Source organism: Dasypus novemcinctus, chromosome 13, assembly GCF_030445035.2.
Source record: "Dasypus novemcinctus isolate mDasNov1 chromosome 13, mDasNov1.1.hap2, whole genome shotgun sequence".
Taxonomy (NCBI): domain Eukaryota; kingdom Metazoa; phylum Chordata; class Mammalia; order Cingulata; family Dasypodidae; genus Dasypus; species Dasypus novemcinctus.
This window is the reverse complement of record NC_080685.1, coordinates 5,177,065-5,201,047: the sequence shown is the minus strand read 5'-3', so window position 1 is coordinate 5,201,047 and position 23,983 is coordinate 5,177,065. Positions and strand designations below refer to the sequence as shown.

Genomic DNA, 23,983 nt, shown 5'->3' with positions numbered 1-23,983 from the left:
GACACAAAGACACAAATAGATTCAAAGTGAAAGGAAGGTAAAAGATATTCCATGCAAATAGTAAACAAAAGAGAGCTGGGGTACATATACTAATATTGGAGAAAACAGACTTTAACTCTGTTACAAGAGACAAAGAAGGGCACTATATATATTTTAAAAAGGGTCAAACCACCAAGAAGAAATAACAGTAATAAACATGTGGGAAGCGGACTTGGCCCAGTGGTTAGGGCGTCCGTCTTCCACATGGGAGATCCACAGTTCAAACCGCGGGCCTCCTTGACCCGTGTGGAGCTGGCCCACGTGCAGTGCTGATGCGCACAAGGAGTGCCCTGCCACACAGGGGTGTCCCCGCGTAGGGGAGCCCCACGCGCAAGGAGTGTGTCCCATAAGGAGAGCCACCCAGCACGAAAGAAAGTGCAGCCTGCCCAAGAATGGTGCCGCACACACGAGGAGCTGACACAACAAGATGACACTACAAAAAGAAAACACAGGGAAGCGGACTTGGCCCAATGGATAGGGCATTCGCCTACCACATGGGAGGTCCGCGGTTCAAACCCCGGGCCTCCTTGACCCGTGTGGAGCTGGCCCACGCGCAGTGCTGATGCGCGCAGGAGTGCCATGCCACACAGGGGTGTCTCCCACATAGGGGAGCCCCACGCGCAAGGAGCGCACCCAATAAGGAGAGCCGCCCAGCGTGAAAGGAAGTGCAGCCTGCTCAGGAATGGCGCCGCCCACAAGGAGAGATGATGCAGCAAGATGATGCAACAAAAAGAGACACAGATTCCCGTGTCGCTGACAACAACAGAAGCGGATAAAGACGAAGACGCAGCAAATAGACACAGAGAACAGACAACTGGGGCAGGGGAAGGGGGGATAAATAAATAAATAAATAAATAAATAAATAAATAAATAAATAAATAAATAAATAAATAAATAAATCTTTAAAAAAATAATAATAATAAACATGTATATACCTAACCACATTGCTCCAAAATACATGAAGCAAACAATGGCAAAACTGAAGGGAGATACAGACATCTCTACAATAACAGCTGGAGACTTCAATATACCATTTTCATCAATGGATATAACATCTAGACAGGAGATCAATAAAGAAACAGAGAAATGGAACAAGGTGATAAATGAACTAGACCTAACACACATATACAGAATACTGCACCCCAGAACAGCAGGATACACACATTCTTCTCAAGTGCACATGGATCATTCTCCTGGACAGAGCACGTGTTAGGTCACAAAACAAGTTTCCATAAATTTTTAAATGTTGAAACTATAAAAAAGTATCTTCTCTGACCATAAAGGTATAAAGCTAACAAAGACTGGAAAATCCACAAACATATGGAAGTTAGACAACACATTCCTAAACACCTAATAAGTCAAAGAAGACAAGGGAAATCAGTATATAATTTGAGATACATGAAAATGAAGAGACAACCTATCAAAACTTAGGGGACACAGCAAAGGCAGTGTAATTTGGAATGATGGAAAAGTTTTAGTAATGGATGATGGTGATGGCAGCACAACACTGAGAATGTAATCAACAGCACTGAATTATATATATGGATGTGGTTAGAAGGGGAAATTTGGGGTTGTATATATGTTACTGGAATAAGAAAACAACATTGAACTGTAACAGCACAAAAAGTGAACCCTAATATAAACTATGGACTATAGGTAATAGTATAATTCTAATAACACTGTATTATCTATTGTGACAAAGGTACCACACTAATGCAATGTATAAATAATAGGGAAAACTAGGGGGTAGGAGGTGCTTTAAGTCTAGAAGGTAACTGTTAAGAATGATGAACTGGAGAAAAGTGATAGTGGGAGCAATTAAAATGTACAGTGGAAATGCCTTCCTTTCTTTAATCATTCTTATTAATCCAAGAAGTCATAATGAGAGATGATGGTAATATCTCCTATTCCTTGGTGTTTCCAAATAGTATCTAATGTGACTAGCAAAAAAAAGTGCCTATTAGTATTGGTTGGTTTGATGCCTATTATGGGAAAAGGGACTGGGAGGAAGATTAGCTATGATCTCTCAATAGTTCATGTAAGAATTATGTTTTGCTACCATGTTGATTCCACCACAAGGCACCCCACCTATTCCTCTTTTATAGCCTTATGACAATACAAGCAGAAACTTGGTGTATTAGTCAGCCAAAGGGATGCAGATGCTAAGTACCAGATATCTGTTGGCTTTCATAAAGGGTATTTACTTGTGGTAAAAGCTTACAGTCACAAGACTCAAGGTTAGTCTCTCACCAAAGTCAGTGGCCACGTGTTGAAGCAAGATGGCGGTCAACCTCTCTTGGTCTCTCCTTCCTTCTTCCTCTTAAGGCTCCGTGGGCCCAATGTCTTCCGATCTCAGCTGTAGGCTGGCATAGGGCTCATCTCTCAGGGCTTCTCAGCTGCTCTGTTCTCTTCACAAGGAGCAGCTTCAGGCAAATAGCTCAGCTCTCCCCAGAGCTTCAGGACAGAAACTGACAACGTTCTCTCTTCTTCTTCTGTATCTTCTTCTGTGTGTCTTCTTGAATGAATGCCTGTTTATATAGCCCACCAAGGGAGGGGGACTTAACCTGAGTTACATCCTACTGACGTGGTAGAATCAGCACCTTCATCTTAACATAATTTAATCAAAGACATCTCAGCTGAATTTAATTCAATCAAAGGGTATCACACCCAGAGGAACAGGCCAGTTTACAAACATCATCTCTCTTTTTGGAATTCATAAATAATCTCAAACTGCCGCACATGGTAAGATAGCTTCATGATGCTAATTTCATGTGGCGTAACATGTAACACCTTAGCTTTGCAGCTATTAAGAGGTTTTATGATTTCACCCAGGTTGTCTGGTTACTGTATAAGATCACTGAGAGATTCATCTACTCTGGTACTGGTCAATGTCACCACTGCAACTGGCTAGAAGGAATGTGTTTACAATTTTGGTGATTTTGCACTATGCTTCCAAGATGCCTTAAAAGATTTCCAGATGCACCCACATTCCTCTGCCTTACCACATATGCTCCTTCATGATTATTTTGAAAAGTATATTATAGTTAAAAATTTTCGCTTCCACTGCATAATGCATGAACTTGTCATTTTTATATTAAGCATAGTTTTCATATCTACTTCCTAAAGAAGGCTATGGTCCATGTTTTGCTTTGAAACTGAAGCAATGATGAGAAAAATACCTATGTACTGAATATCACAAGATGTTAGAATGCCAAATGTTCTCAGATCTCAGAATGGCTGGTATGTTGGTACTTTATCTCCTTTAAAATTTTCTTTTGGAATCCAGAAAACTGTACAATTGCCATCTATCTTTAAGCATTCTAATACTTGTGTCATGCTAGTCTGAAAACCTGGTTCCCATATATTTTTTTAGAAAATACATTACCCTCCAAAAAATATATACTTATTAATTATTCCTTCAAAACACAAGAACATCTTAAAACAGAATTACAGGATTTTTACTCTGAGAGAAAAGCAAGGTAAATGGAGAGAGAAAGAGAACACAAAGCATCCACACAAACAGAAAAATAGCCAACAGAAAAATAGCATCTTGGCAATTTAATGAAGAATAAACCATGAATTTAGTTTGCATAGCGGTAGATGTGTTGTGGAGAATTACTCAATCTGTACTCAGCTTCCTGCTGGGTTAAATGTGAGCTAAATTATTATTTTGCTTGCATTTACGCCCCTGTAGATTGCAAAAGCAGTGCTTTCTTTTTTATCTGCTTTGTGCATTATAGCAAAAAGTCTAATTCCACACACTGTATTGAACACAAGTAGTTCATGCACAATTCTAACAAAGTAACTGTGGTCATAGAATTTTAAAGTATTTCAAAGAAATGAGCCAATTTTTAAAAAGTTAATTTCACTGGGAATTTTATAACTTCTTAACTATACATATTTTCTATTTCACCACACCATACACTCTAAATATTTAAGTCAATATAGCATCCTACATTATACAGGCACTGCAGGAAACAACCTTAGTGAATATCAACTAAGGAGGAAGGAAGCCTGTAACATAAACCTTACTCACCCTGTGTCTCCAGCACTCACCACAAGGCCAGGCACAGAGCACGCTCGCAAAGCCACTAATGGGCTAGATAACAAGGGCTCGGCTCAGGTCCGCACGGCTCCCTCCACAGCGAGTCTCAGGACAGCGCGGCCTGCGCAGCGGGGTCTCCTGATGGCCCTGCCGGACGACACCCCTGCAGGTGGGCTTGTCCTCAGGAGGGGACCTGGGCCATTTAAAACCCTGAGGTGCTCCAAACCTCCCCTCCTCAGGGGAAAGTCACCGCCTTATCGAGTAAGAGTCGATGAATTAGAACAGGGTTTTCTCAGACTGTCAATGGCGGTTCTTTCCTGTCCAGTGGGACTCTAAAACCACCCTTCAAGCCACAAATGCTCCATTATTCTGAGGGAGAGTCACGGTTTTGAACAACCCACGGCCTTCGTCGACCCCCCCTGCCCCCACCGTTTCATTTTCCTTACACAACATTCGTAGTGAGACTTGGACGGCAGCACAAAAGGGGTGAAAGGAAGTAGTAAAAGCAAGGGAGGAAAGGCTTAACGTGCTCAGGCTTCACCCAGGGGAGGCCTGCAGGCGGGGCTGCGGCCCTCACTTTGCAGAGCCATGCTGAGCTCAGACTCTGCCAATGCCCAGGCGAGGGCGAGGCCAAGCGGGAACCTGAACAGAGAGCCACTTTAGTCACGAAATCCCCCTCAGCCACACACTCCACGGTTCCACATGGCCGCACAGCACAGTGGTTAGAGCCCACACTCTGGAGCCAGGCCACCCAAGTCCAAACGCCAACTTGGTCGCACACTAAGCTGTGTGGCTGTGGACACACCTCTCTGTGTCTCAGCTTCCAAATCGGGAAAATGGGGTTAACAATAGTCAGTAATAATACTTACCCCATAAGGCTGTTATGAAGAAGAAATAAATTAATATTTGTAAACCACATAGAATAATTCTTGGCTCATAGTAGGCAATATGTATTTGTTAAATTAATAAAACATCTTTAAGTAGGGCTAAGGAAACCAAGAAAGATTTAGTGAATGCCTAACACGTACAACAAAAAAGTAAACTGAGTGTTTAAAATGGAATTTGTTCATTTCATTTGTCCAGATTATCACTATTCCACATTAGCTTAGAAAAACAGGTGCTGGTTTTTGTGGATAAAATTTCAACTTTTTTATTCATTTTGCTTATCTGCCCTGTTTCTACCCCCCAGGGTTTACTGATAATCATGAACTGTGTATCATTTATGCTAGATCAATTAAAAGACATATACTAAAGCTCTCAATTCTGCTTTCAAATGATCTCATAAGAAACTTACTACATATAAAAAGAAAAAAACCCAAAAAACAAAAACAAAAGCATATATTTCATTAATTTGACATCAGGCCTTCCCCACTCCTTTTTTATATTGTACAAGTTAATCATAAATTAATCTTGAATGCTCTGAATTCAGAAACATGCTAACACACACACTAATACGAGACTTTTGTAAGTACAGAAGTAACAGTATATTTCAACTTCTGATACGTTTTTATTTACATGAATGACTGCATATCCAGTGAAGTAAATTATTCTTGATTTGTATTGTATTTTAAAGATGATTATGTTTAACTTAATAAAACTGAAGGGAAAAGATACTTCCGTTTCAAAGACTATTCCAAAATGTGAGTACAAATGATTTTAAATATGAGAATATCTGTTATAAAAAAGACAAAAAGTAAAACATACCCAAGTAAAACCACCCTAACTTTCCTAGGTAATTTTCTTATTCTCTTTGTGAACTAATCTAATTTGGCAATTGGTGGCCAGTCATCTATCATTTTCTTAGAGAAGAACTGAATGGGCCTAAATGTTATCATCAAATTGAAGTCCACACTACATCTAACATATTTAAAAGGGCAGAAGCAATTGAAGAAATGGAACCACAAATCAAATAATATTCAATTTTTCAAATAAATCCATTTCTCCTCCCAAAAGCAAGCTTATATAACAGATAAGTACCAGAAAAACTGCTTCTGAATGTTAAAAATGAATTTACTTACCTTGGCCCTCTGAGGGCAGTATTACCTAACACAAACACAGAAATTCCAGAAAACAATCACTACTACCATTCTAATAAAAAATTTTTTTTATTTTTAAATAAATCAGAAATGGGCATTCCGTTCATCATATATATGTCTTACTCCATCATTATCCATATCTGTAGAGGCAAAATAATGGTTGTTTTCAAATGTCCCCAGTAACTTTGAAAGGAAAGTGTTCCTAAAACCAAGGCATCATAAAGGAAATGCCTTGACATCTCAATATCATATAAGTCACTGAAAATACAATGAAATAAAAAAACATAAAAAATGATTCTGCACTGTGAAAATTCCCTACTACCTATTACAATATTCTCTGTGGAATAATTTGCTTTTTAAAATTGCACAACATCAGAACATTAGGATCTTTTGGTACAAGATAAAATAATTCAAAGAGATTAACATTCAGCCCAAAATATAGGTGATCAGGATTCTAATTAAAAGCTGTCAATAGCCAACAGGCTTATTAGTTATAAATCACCCACGTACTAATAAAAAACAATATAAATACAAGTAGGCAACATAGGGTCAAAGCATCCACTTATTTTCATAATGGTTGTGAAATTATAAAAATCTTAACATAGCATAAGGATTATCAATTTATCTTCTGGAATCTAAGTCAATGTGCACTGGATGCTTCATTCCTTTTCTTCTCAAGGTTTTCATATTTCACACAAAGTAGAAAAAAAGTTTTCGCCAATTCGATTACCAAAGAGTTTTTGTAATATACAAAACTCTAACTACCTCTATATAATCCAACAGCATGACAGACCATTAATATAAGAATATAAAAAAAGCTTCTCAGAATTTTATGTATAAATTAATCAGTGATTATCCAGAATAAACTCCCCCTCCCCAAAAGAAAAGGAAAATCTAGACTAAAAAGAGTTTACAATGCAAACAGGGAATCCTAATGCAAACACTGGGCTATGGTTAATAGTACAATTGTAACAATATTCTTTCATCAAATGTAACAAACATACCACACAAATGCAAGGTATTAATTACTTTACACAGAGAAATTATCTGGCACATGGCTACCATTTAGTACCAGAATTTGCATATACTTTTAAGAAAAGTTCTTGCTTCTATAACTTAAGATATAATTCTCCACTCAGGAACAATGTCCTTATATAGCATAATTGTGAGTAAACCAGGTTTTTAAGATTTGTTCTACTGGCATTAAACAATTTTATTCTTTCTAAAGAGTATAATACCATGGAAATTAAGCCAAAAAGAAATTTTAAAAATTAAATTCCAAAACTCTTTTTGCTAAAACAAAAAATACAGTGAGCTACCGTAACAGAGTCAGATGAATATAATGCAAATGCAGAGAAGAGAAAGAAGGTCATTTTATGAAGTTCCTTTTTGTAATAAATATATATATATTTAAGCTTAAATATCTCTTCCCAAAGATGCCAGGAAACAACAGCTGGTGTTCTATGTGCTTTCACTTAAAGTATAAAATTATGAACTTTGATGCTGTGTTCCAGTCTCAAGCAAATAAGTGACTTGCTTAGCCAAAAAAATCTACACACTTCACGGTTTATGCCTTTCCTGCCTTTGTATCTTAATCATCTTCTGTTCTAAAAAGTGCTACCAAGTTTACCAACATCTTTAATCAGATTTTCTTGAAACTAAAACACATTAAAAATTTTAAGCCAAAACATTTAGCAAGATTCCTTAAAGAATATGTCAGACAGTGAAATACTCTTCTGTTTTCAACATACTGGCCAATATTTTTAAAAATTACTATTCATGCAGGATTTTTCTGAGGCACAATTCAAATATATCTCTATACCATTAAAGCTAAAAGTTTTTTTTTTTTTAGTTATCCTGGAAATATACCAAGTACAGTTACATTCTTGAAAATGCCCTCATAGTTAAATATAGTTTCATCCTAGGCTGTGATTTCATAGGCTACAGGGATAGTTCCACTTCTTTGGTACTGCAAGTTGTTTTTAGTAAACACGATGCCATTATTAAAAATAGACTGGAACCTTTAACCATGTACCGTTAAATATTAAAAATCCTCGTATGAAGCTAGTATTGCATTTTACATCATTCGGATTAAGGTTTCTTTTTCCTAGCATAGCCAATTTATTCACGGACACCAATATGGAAGCCTCTTCTCACTATACCCAGTCCTACTAACCACTCTTGGAAACTGTTCAGGCTGCTCTCCCAGGCGCTAGATCTCGACCCTTCACCCCAAATTACTGAAGATTATTTGGTAAAGAATGAATGCCTGATGGAAACACAAATTTTAAAAGAAGAACTTTAAGAAACACCTACTTTCTGTGTGGGACTTAATCATCCTATATTGCATTTACTGAGTTTATTGGGTCATGCAAAGCCATTTCCTCTTTGCTCCAAGAAAACACATCCATCAGCTCCCAGCACTGTCATCACTATAGGAACTTGATGAGGTTCTTCATGTACAAATCAAATAATACTTCAAAACTCCATAGGAGGCGAGTATTATATTTCATAGTGTTTGCTCACTATAATTACACTTTTCGTTTATTATAAAGTATTCCAAAATCTTATTTTAAAAATAATTATAACCCCAAATACAGCTTAAATATTGACCAAACAGGAAAACGTTGTTAAAAAATAATTTTAACTTAGTGCTAAATTAAAAGAATAAATTCTTCAGAATCCCATAATGAATTTTTAAGTAGAAAAGTTATTTTATAGGATAATATATAAAAATCTTAGTTATTGTATACCACTCAAACCACATCCTCAAATTCAAGTTTCATTTATAGTCTTCTCTCTAAACAACTGATTTCCCTCCAGATTTATTAAGTAATAGTAAATTACTAAACAAATCCAAAGTTCTAAGAACACAACCATATTTTGGTGACCATACTTTTAAATGGCCCCAATAACTTCACATGCGGACTCTGAAATAGGTCAGAGCATTATCTAAGTGAGGCCGCCACAGTTACAGACGTCTAGACCAACACCTAACAAAAATAATTAGTACTAACAGCTACTACTGAATACACTCCAGACATTCTAAATATGTTATTTCATTTAGTCCTAACAAGATCCTTGAGCAGCAGTTATTGTTCCTTTTTTTTTTTTTTTTTTAACAGATTAAGACTGAACATTAAAGGTTGACAAGAATAAAGGACTTTCCCTAAGGTTATTCATCTGGTTAAGTGATAGTCAAATCTGGTCTGTGTAACTAACTTCAAAGACACTCTGCCTTTAACATTTCAATCACTTTAATATGTATATTTCCCTGTACTACAAAGATTTGGAAAATGGCTCCAAAAACCTGAGAAGAAGTATGATATGATGAATCAAGCCTAGAAGTACAAGTTTGCTGTTGTGAAAGCTTGCTTTTGTTCCGCCACTCACTAACACCTTGACTGCTGGCAAACCATACACTCAATTTATTAATACCTGGAAAACAGCATGCTGCTTGCCCCCAAACTTAGCAGGAATATAAGGACTGACTATGAAACTATAAATATATGTACATAACTCTACACACAAAAATCTCAACAAATTTGTGGCCTTCCAAATGGAAAAACAAAACAAAGGAAAGCTCCAATGTAGCTGATGATTCTCTCCACCTTTTCAGCAAGTATAAATTAGAGTCACTTACGGAAAAACTGATACAAAGTTTTTCTAGACTGACTCAGTCTCTATTTCTTTATGAAGAGTAGAAAATAAGAGAAAACCTTCCTTTAACTCTTTCAGAAAGACACTACTTGGATGCAAAGCTCGGTCAGTATGGTTTGCTTTTCAACCATGCTGTAAGCATTTTCGCTGAACAATTATGCAACAATACCCCACAGGTTTTAGGAGGGCTCAAGTTTACCAAAAGTCAAAATATAAACTCTGTTTTTCCACACATCTTTTTTGTAATAGAAATTCAAATGGCAATAAAGAAAAAAAGAATGAAAGGAAAAGAGAAAGAAAAGTGTTAAGAGACTTATCTTTTAGGTTTTTTGTTTTTGGTCATTTTACTCACACTGTGACTGGTTTTGAAATTTTACCCAAAGAGTTGAGATGTTCTAGAAAATAAGTACCTTGGAAAAATTTTAACTAACATCACTGTTTCTTCTCAATTATTTAAGGTCAAGGTAAGCAAAAAGATATCAAAATAAACATATTCACTTCAACCTAAATAGAAAAATTGCCACAGCATTTAAAAACATACCAGATACATCACGTCTCTAATACCTAATGACAAGAATGGATCATAAGGAAAATACCACCAACTGATCAGTGCATGATGGAAATACATGCAGCCATTTACAGAAACAACACACCCAGAGGGGAAAGCTTCGACCAGCCTAGCCCAGGTACAGCGTAACTCTGTTTCACAACTGGGAGCATCTCAAAGTATGATGGAATTACTTAGTGAAATAAACTTAGTACTCTCTCTCTCTCACCCCTAGTGGTAGACTATAAAACAAATCAATTCAGTTTCAGCTAATAGTTTACACACTGCCTGCGTTCAGCTGTTAATACATGCGTGATGAGCGTGGCAAGGCACCTGACTTCCTAATCAAAACCACCTCTTACCAGCAGTGCACGTGGAAATTCACCAAATGGATTATTAGCCATCATCTACAAAGAGCAATCAGAAAGCTTGTACTGCCGTCTAAAGGAGGTGTTTTCTAAAACTGGATATGAGTAAGCAAGGAAAGAGGAAGTATGAAACTCCTACGCTAACTAGCACAGCGCGGGGCGGGGCCCGCGGGGACACTGGTAACTCGGGCGGCCCCTCGGTTACCCAAGCCCGCACACACACCCCTCTGTATGTGCAACACAGCAGCGGCATCATAAACCGTCTCAAGTCCTAGCCATTATTCAGCTCGACATCTGCACATGTTTATGCGTCTCTCCAAACAACCTCTTGAACACCCTGCTGGAGCTGTCATTTTTTTCTTCTCCCTATCTGGCAGATGGCAAGTCAACAATCGGCATCAACAGCAGCCGAATATCTCCCCCTTCCTCCTCCCCCCCTCAACAGACACAATAATAACTTCTTTGTGCTTCCCCACAATGCAGCTGCTTAAACCATTTCGCTACAAGGCTGCTTTGCCTTAATAAAAAAAAAAAAATCCCTTCTGTCAAGTCTAAAAAGCAGCATAATGTTAAGCAAGCTAAAGCCACAGCACAGCTGCAAACGGGCAGACACGTTGACAGCTCCTCCCTTAACAAAGCCCTGTGAATGGAAAGGGGTTCATCTGAGGCTCACACAGTAATTAGGATAAAAAAGTCCGACAGCCTCTATTATGCTAAGGGGAAAAAAAACTGGACAGAACTGGGCTGCTGTTTTGCGTCAAGAGTTCTGCTGCAGAGTAGATAAATCATGTTGGGTTTTTTCCTCTCTTTTTAAAGACAGTAATAAGGAGGATGAGAGAAGCTAATTTGAAAACTTGGACACAGTAATTGTACCATATGGTGAGCATTTATCCTTTCTGAAATGCACGCTAACAGTCACTTACATGCACACTGCTTTGTTTTACAGTTGTTATTCTCTCTACCATATTCATAAAATGGATTTGAATATTTGATACTCAAGAGAAGTTGTGTGTAATTAGCAACAGAACTGCCTGGGTTTAATTTATTGGCCTTACACTACAATCTAGAAAATGCAAAACAAAATTAAACAATGTGTCCACTTTGTGAAATGTTTTTATTCTTTAGCTGAATAATAAATGAATGGATACAGGTACACTGGAGTGTTTCTAAGTCAAGGTATAGTGTATTTTAAAAATTCCAAAAGAATAAGCTATAGTTGTTCATATTTCTACTGGCCCATTTCAAAGATACAGTATCACCATGAGAATGACCTTTCATTAAGACCATCTGGATCAATTTTCTATCTGACTGAAACAGATGTAACTCTTCTTCAGATATTCAGCAAACATACACTTAAAATGTCCTTGTATGTGCCCTAACAAATTTTTCAAGAAATGTTGTCTGTTATTAAATAGTTAAGTACTATGTGCCAAGAACCATGCTAGGCACAGAAAGGAAGTATGACATCAAAATATTTCACATTTCTAAAATAAAATCTAAACATGAACTGACTTCATATAAGGAATTAATAACAGTCCAGAACTCAAGAGCACCTATTCAAGCTTGAAGTAATCTGTGCCTTAATAAAAATAAGTGCACTGCTGATGATAATACCCAAATGCCACCCCAGAAGGCTGCGACCTCGCCCCGGAAGGCAGGCCCAGCTCCTCGGGGAACAGCCGGATCCTGATCCCCCACGTGTCCCCGAGGGCTCGGCTCCGGCCCCTGGGCGGCAGGACCATCCTGTCCTGACGTGCAGGCACTGCCCCCTGTGCTCTGCTTTGCTCACCAAACATCGTCATGTATTAAAATAGGTCGTAAAGGCTCATTGCGTTGGTTTTGATATATGCAGATGTTTTGTTTGGATATGTGACCAGCAATACATGTTTGTTCTGAATACTTTCAAACCAGGTGAATGGTACTGTATTAACATGATCTTGACACGATCTAGTGTTAAACAATAAAGGGCTCAGTGTACAGAGGTGGGATGAGGGAAACTACCTTTTTCTAAAAGTGTGTCGAGAAACTATATAGCAACTATCCTGGTTAACTGAAAAATGACTAATAGTGTTAGGAAGGTAAATTCAAAGATGTTAACCATCTAATGACTGATCGCTTTACCATATAAAGTTAAATCACCACTCTTGGTAGAGAAACAAGAACTTAATTCCATTCAGGAAAATCAAGTTGAAGATACATTTGTAAGGTGTAAGCTACATTGAGTTATAATGCTGAGGGTACTGGATCTTCAAACTTAATGGAATAATGATGGGCTTGACTTCAGAAAAGGTGTTGTTACATCACTTTAATCAACAGTTTTTCTGAGCTAAAACAATCAACAATTTTCAAACTATCTGAAACTGTTTTTTAAGTTTTACTGTGATAACATTCACAACATAAAATTTACCATTTTAACCATGTAAGTGTGTAATTCAGCAGCATTAATTGCATTCACAGTGTCGTGCTACATTCACCACCATTCATTACCAAAATTTTCTCCTCATCCCAAACAGAAACTCTGCACCCATAAAACAGTACCACCCAGCCCCCACCCCCAGCTCCCAGCCCCCAGCCCCAGCCCCCAGCAGCCTGTGATCTGCTCTCTGTGTCTATGAATTTGCCTGTTTTATATATTCCATATAAAAGGGATCATACAATACTTGCCCTTCTGCATCTGTCATTTCACTTTAGCACACTGTTCACAAGGGTCATCCAAGTTGCAGCATACATCAGTCTGAAGCCACTTTGCATTGTTAATGACAATGAAAAAAATCAAATTGTCCACAGGAATAAATCAGACTATTTTAAAAGCTTCTTCTAATAAGAAACATTTGATAAGAGTAAAAACTATTTAAAGAGAAAGTTTCTTTAGTATAATTACAGTTGTGAAGACTATTCTTTACCCTAAGGGGTGATGAGAACTAACTTCTGATAGAAGGATTTTTTCCTCAATGTTCAAATTCAGATGGAACAAAGCTCTAAGGAAATGGTCATAAATTAGAATTATAGAACCAAGTGCTAATAGCATTTCTGGTGCACATTCTCATTTCTATTTACTCCACATCTTCTAAGAGCTCATATATGCCACAGACGTAAAAAAGCTGATGTGCTCTTGTTAAATGTGAATAACTGAAGTCTTTCCAACAAGTTCAACAGGTACCAAATATGATTTCTAATATATGGATTATTCTTAAATACTTGCAAATACCAGGTTAAAGACTGTAATGTACCATTAAGGAAATAGTGAGGACTTCGAAATTCAAGACGACCATATTCATATGGACTTAGGAGAAATGCAAGCAATGCATCAGTTTACAAACAAACTTTTCCTTTGTACAATAAGCAAATCAAGAAAAAACTTTTTTCATAAAATTTCAGAGTAAGAAAGTCTAGAAATTAAAAGGGAATGATTACTTAGTATTTTGTTTTAATGATATGGAAACGGATGGGAAGAAGAGGGACTGTTTTTCCAACAGTGGTCAGAAGCAGGCCTCAGCCAAAGACGTACCTCTGACCCTTGACTTGACCCTTAGCGCTCTAATAGGGTGCACTTGGCTGCAAGGGACCCGCGGAAGCGAAGGCGCAAAGACACAGGTGCCTCCCGGTGAGGGCACTGCAGCGCACCTTCCGAAAGGGGAGCTGGAAAGTGACAGCCACGCCCTTCGGCCCACCCAGGAGTCGCAGGCTTCGCAGGCTTCTCCTCCAGGGTCCTCCCCGTCGCTGAGCCGCGTCTCAGCCAGTCCACGGCCTGCCCCCCCACCTCCCCACTGGCTCCGGCTCCCGCCCAAGGACAGCCTGCAGTTAGCCCAGAAGGGCAATTCCAGCTCTGACGCATTATGGCTTCACTTCCCATTTCTTCACTGCTTCAGTCTTCCATCCTCTTAATTCCTTAAATGAGCTCTTGGGTTAGACACCTACCTAAGAGCTTGACTGGGAGTAGGGGTGATGGTCTACTTCCAAACCACGGAAGGTAAGAACGGAACCACTTCCCTTAGAAGGGGTGCGGGTGGAGCAATACATCACTGCATCTTTAGTATACTTAGACGGGGGGGGGGGGAGGCATTCAATGAACAGATTTCTAGTTTACTAGATTAAGGTGTAGTACTTGGAATAAAATACTAATAATTAAAAGCCTCATGGAGTAAGTCACTGAATTTGTTTAAAACAACTTTTTAAAATTTATGATTTGTATGACCATTAGACAGAACAATTCAGGCATACTTGAGTGTACCATTCTATGTTAGTTAATCAAACAGTCTTGTTTTTACACTAATGAATATATTTTAATAATATATTAAAAAATAACACTACTCTTATGTACATAACTTCCATATAATTTTAATTTGTATTACATTATAGTCTTTGCATTCTGCTACTTTACACTTGACAACCTAAATGTCCTCCCGAGATGAGTCTTCTCCCATGGTTTTTAAGTTGTGGGTCAAGATTTTAATTTTCAAGGACTAGGTACTAACAAAAGTACTGGAAGTACTGGTAGATTTCATATGACCAAAAGGCTGGGTTCCAAATAATAATTTAACGGGAATTTACAACTAACATGGAGATTCTACTCCAAAGTTTCAAAAAGCTGGCTATATGCACCGGATGAAGGAAGATAAGGAGATAATAAACTCCTTCTCCCTGGAGAGCCACATATCAAAGACATAATAGAAGAAACAGGAGTGCAGGTGAAAGGGTGTACCAAATTGCCCTACAGGTCACTGTCAACACCAAGACTACAGGATATTAAGATTTTACAAATTAAGGAGCCAAGATTTAGAGTTGTTAAGAGACACACCGTGGCCCAGTTCCTTTGACTTCAAGTCCAGTGCTCCTCCATCTAATTTATACATCATAAAGCATACACTCTAAAGTATTGCTAGTATTTGTATTAGCATTTCTATTTTAAAAATGAGTTTTAAGTTAGAATCCAGGCCACTAAATACACAATAGATCTGTGATCCTCTGTAGCTACTGAAGCATAGGAATACGTGTGAGGTGAAAGAAGGGGACTGTATTCTTTATATCCTGGATTTTACACACAGGAATAAAGACAACTTTCTCCTTCTATCAGAGGTAGCTACTGCTTCCACAACCACAAGGCCAAAGACTCAGTAGAGAAGTTCTCTTACCACTTGGTTAAAAGGGAATTTCATCTGCAGCTGAAGCAACTGTGAACAGTGGGTAAGAAAATCTCCCCATCTTACACCACGATCATTGCCACCATACTTGGGAAATGGGTGTTCGTAAGTCAGTGACTGCACATATTCTCTTCGTCATCATTTAAGAAAGGAAATCAAAATCAGAAATATCAGGTCAGTCATGTATTCTATTTTAAATTTTTAGCTATTATTAATGCTTCATTTTTAAAGCTTTTTAAAAAAAGCTATCTAGGTCACACACATTTTACCAATCAGCTTTCTTTATTGGCGAATAAAGTCCAGTTTTAAGACCCAACAAGTTAAATGGTATCAGTTTAAAATATGAAGAGTAAATTTTAGTAAAATGAATTGAAGAATGTTTTCCTGTATAGTCTATGCAGTATTTTATAAGTCCAAAACATACAAGGTAAATTTCACCTATAAATGGCATTATCAAAATACAGTACACTGAATTTCATATAGGCATAAAAAATGGCATAGTTCAATTCTTTCATGTACTCATTAGGGAAATAATTCTGGTAATATATCTAATGTCCCAACACACAGACATACAAGCTTGCAACACTGTTCATTTGAACATGCTACCTTTTACTGAATACCATGTTTGTCAAGGTATTAATTAAATCTGAAATAAGCAGAAAATACATTTGCAAATCACAGGTAGAATGAGGCAAAATTCCTTTTTTTAAAAATCAAGTGCTTAAAATTGTAACCCCCGCTCAGAGATCTGAATTTCTTATTTCACAATATCCCCTCCTCCTCCATCTCCCAAGGACTGCTCTTCTAACTTGCTCATACCACAACTCCCTACTTTCTACAAGTTTTTTGTATCACTTTCCAAATACAACATTCCAAATTTTTCTCAGTATTCTGTATTCATCTCCCCTCCACCGAGACTGAGTTTTCCTCCAATTGGTGTCGCACCCAATTTCTTACTCCCCAATTTACTTTTGTTTTCTTGACTTCTCCTACTTCCAATTCCTAAAAACTGATGATTAAATTTAGAGTAAATTAAATTATTCACTCTAGCTAGTGTTGAGTATACCCCCAAAGGTAATGCTAGTGGCCAAAAGATACAAACCATGAGATCTTAAATGAGGTAACATAATGGAAGATTTATTTACAGCTCATATAAAGTCAACACAAATTGGCTCTCCTTCAAGAAGTAATTCCTTCCATCTAGAGGCTCTGCCACCGTCTTGGCCTTGTGACTGCCACCAGGAAGAAAAGAGAAAGGCTAGTGTGTGTGTGTGTGGGGGGGGGATTTAGTGAATAACTAACCAATCTCTACTATGCTGAACATCTACTGTAGTTCTAAATAAATTCTTACTTAACTACCTTGGTATTATAAGAGTTATAAGAGACACATAAATAAAAGCAGCCTCTGGCACGAAGCTTAAAACCTTTCTGGTGAGACCAAATAGATATACTGGAGGCGGGGAGCCAGGCTCAGTAATATCAATTACCTTACCTCAAGAGTTCAGCTTTAACCAATTAAAGAAGTACTCTTCTCAAATAGAAATACCTTTTAAAATGAAAAAGTAGATAAACATTAAGGCTTAATGCAATAAGGGCCCAATCAAAATGCAATTGCCTCTTGCTCTTCTCCTTTTTATTCTTTCCACCTTCCTGGATGTTATTCCTATTTCTAAAAGCTGTATACCCCTGAAAAATAATCATGTAAACCATTCTTTTATTTTCCACTGGAAAATAGGGTTACCAAAGATAAAGAAGCCATATCCTTATAATTCCTATATTTTCTTACTATTTTTTACATCATGGAGAGAAAAGGGAATTAATAATTATGAGAAATTTATCACTACAAGGTAACCCTATCTATTTGGTTCTTTTTAAGTAAGTATCAATACGCAGAATCAGAAGGTGGGCACTAAAAGGAAAAAGGTGTTAGTGTAGTATTACCTGCCTCTTTCTGTTGCTCCTGGACAAGGAAGAGGTGCAATTACCTACAGATAACTTTTTTTAAAAGAGAGAAGAAACCTAGGCATTATGGTACTTTTAGGTTTTATGTTAGATTTAAATCTTTACATATTACATAATAAAATCTTTAAAAGAAGCAAGCATAAAACATTCTGAATAATTTCCAAATTTTGGAAGGAAATACATTTTAATTTTATAGTCATTAAAATTTACATAGCTTAACAGGTCAAAGCAGGAGTTATATTATCCTCATGAACAAAATGTTTTACATTAAGAACAATTCATACATTTTGACACATCAGCTATATTCATGCTGCAAGTACTAGACTGCTAACTTAACTTTTATTATATTATGCTTACATTTGAACATGTTACCATAAAAGAGAAACACAGTATAATACCAAACTTTAGGAACAAAAGATACATAAATTGAAATGGCAACAACCTAAATTTACTTAGTAATATAAAGTCAGAATTCCATCACAGCAGTTCCATCTAATTTTTTTTAACATTTCTAAAACATATTCTAGTCATCCTTCTGAGTGCAGGCACATGAATAAAACCCTAAGGAGAAACACACCATGACTACCAAAATTTATTTTACAAGAGGCACCTCCCAGTCACCCAACTTCATCATTCCAAGGGGCCATCTCATTCCCAGGCCAAAGCCTATAAGAGTCAACAGAAGGTCCTTACCCTACATGTGGAAGATCAACAAATGCAGATGACCAAGAAAAACAGAATCCAAACTCGAGAATGAGAACACTGGATGGATGAGAGAACCCTGCCCAATCCCCAATGGGAAAGAGGGAAAATTTCTTCCTGATTGCAGAGAAATGAAGGAGGTATTCACGTCTTCAATGAAAACATCAACCATGTTCAAAATTATCAAAGCTACTTTCCATTAAACAGTTATTTTCATTTAAAAGGTTAAAGGTAAAATTGTTGATATTACTAGTAATAACAAGGACTGAAAAACGATTTATAAAAATGATAGATGTTGTTATGCTCAAAATCAACAAACACTAAATAAATATTGTACCCAGGTCTCAGAGGTCCTTTATCAATGAGCATTATTACAAAGCAGCTGATAACTTCACCCCACAATAAGAGGAGGAAGTTGGCTGGCACAGGAGAGTGTTCCGAAGTGCTTGAATACCTCAGTCTCACACTCAAATCAGGAGCATCTGTCCGCCAACTGTCAAGATAACGGTTGAGCCTAGGAGTTTTCCTGAATTCATCACTATTCATGGATGCCTGTCACTATTCAAAAAAGAAGAAGAAAAAGAGAGAGGGAGGGAGGAAGAAAGAACTTTCAAAGCCATTTTCTTTTTCTCTGTGTCCTAGTGGAGGTAAACATCGAGTTGATGACTTTGAAGCTAGCCTACTCTGACTCAAGCCCTTCCATCGCCATACCTGAGAACGCAAATGAAATATTCTCTAGAAATCTTATAAAACTATTTCACATTAATACCTCTCACCCTAGTTTACTACAGACTCAAGACTCTCATCCCTATATCCAAAGCCACTATCTCACCATTAATTTCACAACTGGATGTAAGATAACTTCACAATCCAGGCGTCAACCTTTAGGAAAACGGCACCAAACGGTACAGTGTGTTTTCACTGGCTTCCTTTTAGATGACTACTAAGTTCGAGGTAAATAACGGTGACCCTCTCAAGAAATTCCACTTAAGGTTGAGTCCTATGAAATGCATATCCTTTTCTTCCAAGTCAGACGCAATAAATTCCATTTAATAACATATATGTACTCTTCAAGTTACTCGAGAAACAAAACAGGCACACTTGTCTGGACCACTGTGCCAACACCCTGTGAGACTAGAAGGGAAGATGGCCCTTGTCCCGGAGCACCTTGGAAAAAGTCTACACCCAAGGGAAACTGGGGTGATTTAAGGCAAAACAAGATCAAGAAGAGCTAGGCACTCAGAGAGAGATCAGTCTACTCCCTACTGAGGGTGCAGCTGTACTATTTTCTTCTTTACAAAGAAACAAATTCATTTGGTTATATCTTTTACTTTTAGTTGTATAAAACCTACACACATTAGACAAACTATTACATGAACAAACACTGTCACCAAGGCCAAAAATTAAGAATCAATAAGAAAGTTAGCAGCCAAAGAAATATTTTTTTTAAACCAAAAGTCAAGAAAAGTTTTCCACATTATAACATATACTGTACTTTATTGTTAAGTATTATACATTTCTGTCAAAATTATGTATAAACATCTCTAAATTGAAAAAGGTTTCTTAAGAGAATGAGTGTTAAATTTTAGCGTAGGGAAGCAGATATGGCTCAACTGATAGAGCGTCCGCCTACCATACAGAAGGTCCAGGGTTCAAACCCAGGGCCTCCTGGCCTGTGTGGTGAGCTGGCCCACACGCAGTGCTGCCGCGCACAAGGAGTGCCATGCCATGCAAGGGTGTCCCCCGCATAGGGGAGCCCCATGCGCAAGAGGTGCGCCCCACAAGGAGAGCTGCCCCATGTGAAAAAGCACAGCTTGCCCAGGAGTGGCGCCGCACACATGGAGAGCTGATGCAGCAAGATGACGCAATATAAAAGAGACACAGATTCCAGTGTTGCCAAAAGCAAACAGACACAGAAGAACACACAGTAAATGGACACAAGAGAGCAGACAACGGGGCAGGGGGCAGAGGGCGGGGGAAAGGAAAAGAAATAAAAAATAAAATAAAAAATGAAATAAAATTTTAGTGTAAATATGAATCACCAGGGATACTTAACACAAATACATCTATATACCAAGATCCTAAACCTAGACGTTCTAATTTCAGGTTCTAGAAAACTGCATTTTTAACAAGCATATCAGCATTCCTTTTGAAGGCTACTTTGGCTTTTTCAGTATACAGTTCAAATATATATCATTCTTCCAAAACACCACTGCCATGAAAAACTAGAGCAAATGGTAATCAGTTGATATGATGTAATATATTAATGAAAACTGTGTATGTGCATCGTATATACATATATATAAATAAATATACACACACCACAAATACGTGGCCAAACAATGTCACAATGGGTTAAAAATAACTAAGTAGCCCATATTATTACAACTTTCAAAGTAGTAGCTACAAGTTATTGTAGTCAATCATCTATCACTTAGTAGAAATTCAATTAAGCTACTGCTGCCTTTTTATAAAAGGTATCTTCATGAAGGTCTTGTACAGGGCAGATCTGGAGTTTACACCTTCACTGCTCATGTTCCCCTTATCCTGGTGAGTGCTAATTGCTCAATTCCCTTTTGATTACTCTGCTGCAGGGCATTAAAAGGAATCCTAAGTTTGATGAATTTGGAGTTCCAATTGGGCTATAATTTACAATACATAGGCCAAATCCATTTCAATTATTCATGAAAGGTAGATTAATAACAAAGCAATACTAATTACATATGTGCTAGAGGAAAATTAAGTAAATTCCAGTGGCAAAATCTGGGAAAAAAATCCCTGGGTAAATAATGACAACTGCTTTCTGGTTCTGCCACTTACTAGCAAATGAATTAGGACCCATCACTTAACACTTTGAGACTTCATTTCCCCTCAATTAAAAAAGAAAGAAATAGCATAAAAAAATGAAAAATGTTTATGCTTCAGTTTTTAAAAATCTGTCCAAAACACGGGCTCAATATATAAAAATATTTTATAAATAAACTCAACTAAAATAGGTAACAAACTAAAAGTAGAGCAACCATTAACATGATCTTTAGTAACACCGAAGTTCAGTTTCTACAACAACTTACAAAAGCAGATTCTCAAAACAGCAAACATCATTTCTCTTGTAAACCATTCTTTCTGCAGAAGAACCTTCGTAATCTATGAATAAGGGCTCAGCCTCACAGCTACCAAGACTACACTTTAAGAAGCTGTCAACACAACAGAGGGAAAAATGAGCCAAAGGTCAGAGATTATCTATCTATAGACAAATTTGAAAATGGTCAGAATGTTCCATTTAAGAGTCAAAGTGTTCTCTCTTATGGTTCTCACCGCCCTTAAAAACCAGGATATCCTCATGGGGAAAAAAAGCAAGGAACTTGTTAGGAGGGATTGAGAGCAAAAAGGAACTCATTTTACCCAAACACCTGGCACCCTTCAACAAGTATCAGAAATATAAAGTCAATGCAAGGCAGAGAAGAGGCTGCCAGCCCCATCTGGTCTCAGGCCTTTTAGGCAGTGGCACAGGTGGGTTAGCCAAGGCTCCCTGCCTGAGCTGAGGAGCGTCTTCGACAGATTCTCTCCACGCCCCCAGGTTATGATAGAAAATGAGCAATTCACGCAAATACAAATGTTTTCAGTTACTGCGAACACACTCACACTTAGAAGGAGCCAAACCTACATCATGTATACAGTGGCTAAATACCAAAGAGCAGTCACAGCATGCAGCAGGACAAGGCAGTTCAACCTGACATCTGTTAAGGAAAGAAAAATAAAGGGCAGACAACTGACAACAGTTAATTTTTGGGACAGTCTCCTTAAATCAGCCTGCAATAGCAAAAATGTACTATCTTGCCTTTAATTAATTTAGAAGTTAAAACACACAGAGGTGGAAAGCCTATTCTTCTTGAGACAATAACCCAGGCTTAGTTAGAACTCATGAAATCAAGTCTCACATCCTCGTACTCCACAACAGAACGGGAACTCCTCCCTCATATTTCAAATTACTTACAGCAAAGAAAAAAAGTAGAACCAAGAAAACGAAGCATCATGAACTCTTTTATAAACATCAAAGTCAAAACTTCAATGACAAGAGATGGATCTGAGCTGCGGAGTAACAAAAAAGAATGAGAATTATAATACTGACTTGATAGTCACCCATTAGGAATGATGACTTTTCACATGAATTGACCTGTTACATGGCACTCAGCTACATTTCATTAAAGGAAGTAAAAAATCGCCATTCCAACACCTTGCAAGTTTTGCTACTTTGGCAGCAAATACACCAACAGCTTGATATTAAAATGTTGTAATTCTATTGCATTACTAGGTTAAAAGAAACCACACACAACTTGGGCACTAAGACTGAAACTAAACCAACTCTAAACAACTTGCTGCCTCCATCAGCATTACTCTGCTATTCTAGGAGACTAGCAAATGGTTGGGTTGTTCGTTAAAGGAAGTGGGTGGAGAGACCCACCAACTATTCCCCAGAAAGCATCAACAGACGGTTTGTTCCCTGTGATTTCTTTGAATCCCTCCCCTCAAGAGCCCTCACCATGCACTTCCACCCACCCTGTGAGGATCCCACCCGAGTCGGCACCACAGTCCACCCCAGCCCAGCCCTGCACACACTCAGAGACCTAATGGAAACCACACCTCTCCTTCGCAGGAGCACGGCCCTTGCCTTCTTCCCTCCCAGACAAGCCAAAACTCTGCCAGGTGGTATTCTCCCTTCCTGGGTCATTGATAAACTTAGCTTCATCTTATCAAGAGGTTGTATTGGTGACATCCGGGGAGCCAGAATTTTACACTATGCTGGTCATAAATTTTAGTCATTTTGGGAAAAAAGTGACGGTTCTCATGAACTTTCAGCTTGCTACTATATCACACTAGCCCCTGTGAGTTTAGATCAACTTATTATTTTACCTAAAACTTTACAAAACAGGGCTACATGAGCAGTAGCCATGTTCAGGTCATACCATTGTCAAGTCTTCAAGGACTCAAAACGACAACCAGGTAAAATAAAGTCCCCAAACCAAAAAGCTTAAAAGCTTAAACTTTTCTAAGACTAATGGTTTTAAGTACCAATTCCCAAATTATTATGTGAGACTTCCCAGGAGAAGGGAGGCATTATTAGGGAAACATACTTAAGGGAAACCTGGCTTTTGTGGGGTTTTTTCCCCAAAGATTTATTTATTTATTTCCCCTGTCCGCCGCGCTCCCCGCCCCCACCGTGGCCTGCTCTGTGTCCTCTCACTGTGTGTTCTTCTGTGTCTGCTTGTCTTCTCTTTAGGTGGCTCCAGGAACTGACTGGGACCTTCCAGGGTGAGAGAGAGGAGATCATTCTCTTGCGCCACCTCAGTTTCCTATCTGCTGTGCCTCTTATTATCTTTCCTCTGTGTCTCTTTTTGTTGCGTCATCTTGCTGAGCCAGCTCTCTGTGTGGCCAGCTTGCCTTCACCAGGAGGCCCCAGGAATCAAAACCTGGGCCTCCCATTT

General features: G+C 38.1%; 1 protein-coding gene across 26 annotated transcripts in view; it reads right to left on the bottom strand.

Moving 5' to 3' along the window:
* Positions 1–23,983, bottom strand: part of AKT3 (AKT serine/threonine kinase 3) — a 337,190-nt gene that overhangs the window by 186,715 nt on the left and 126,492 nt on the right. For 2 of the 26 annotated variants that reach the window (XM_058309422.2, XM_071207344.1), the window contains exon 1: positions 15,828–15,844. The exons of the other annotated variants lie outside the window; for them this stretch is intronic. The gene's annotated coding sequence lies outside the window, so the exon portion shown is untranslated. Of the gene's footprint in view, positions 1–15,827; positions 15,845–23,983 lie in introns of those variants that run through there. 26 annotated transcript variants of the gene reach the window in all.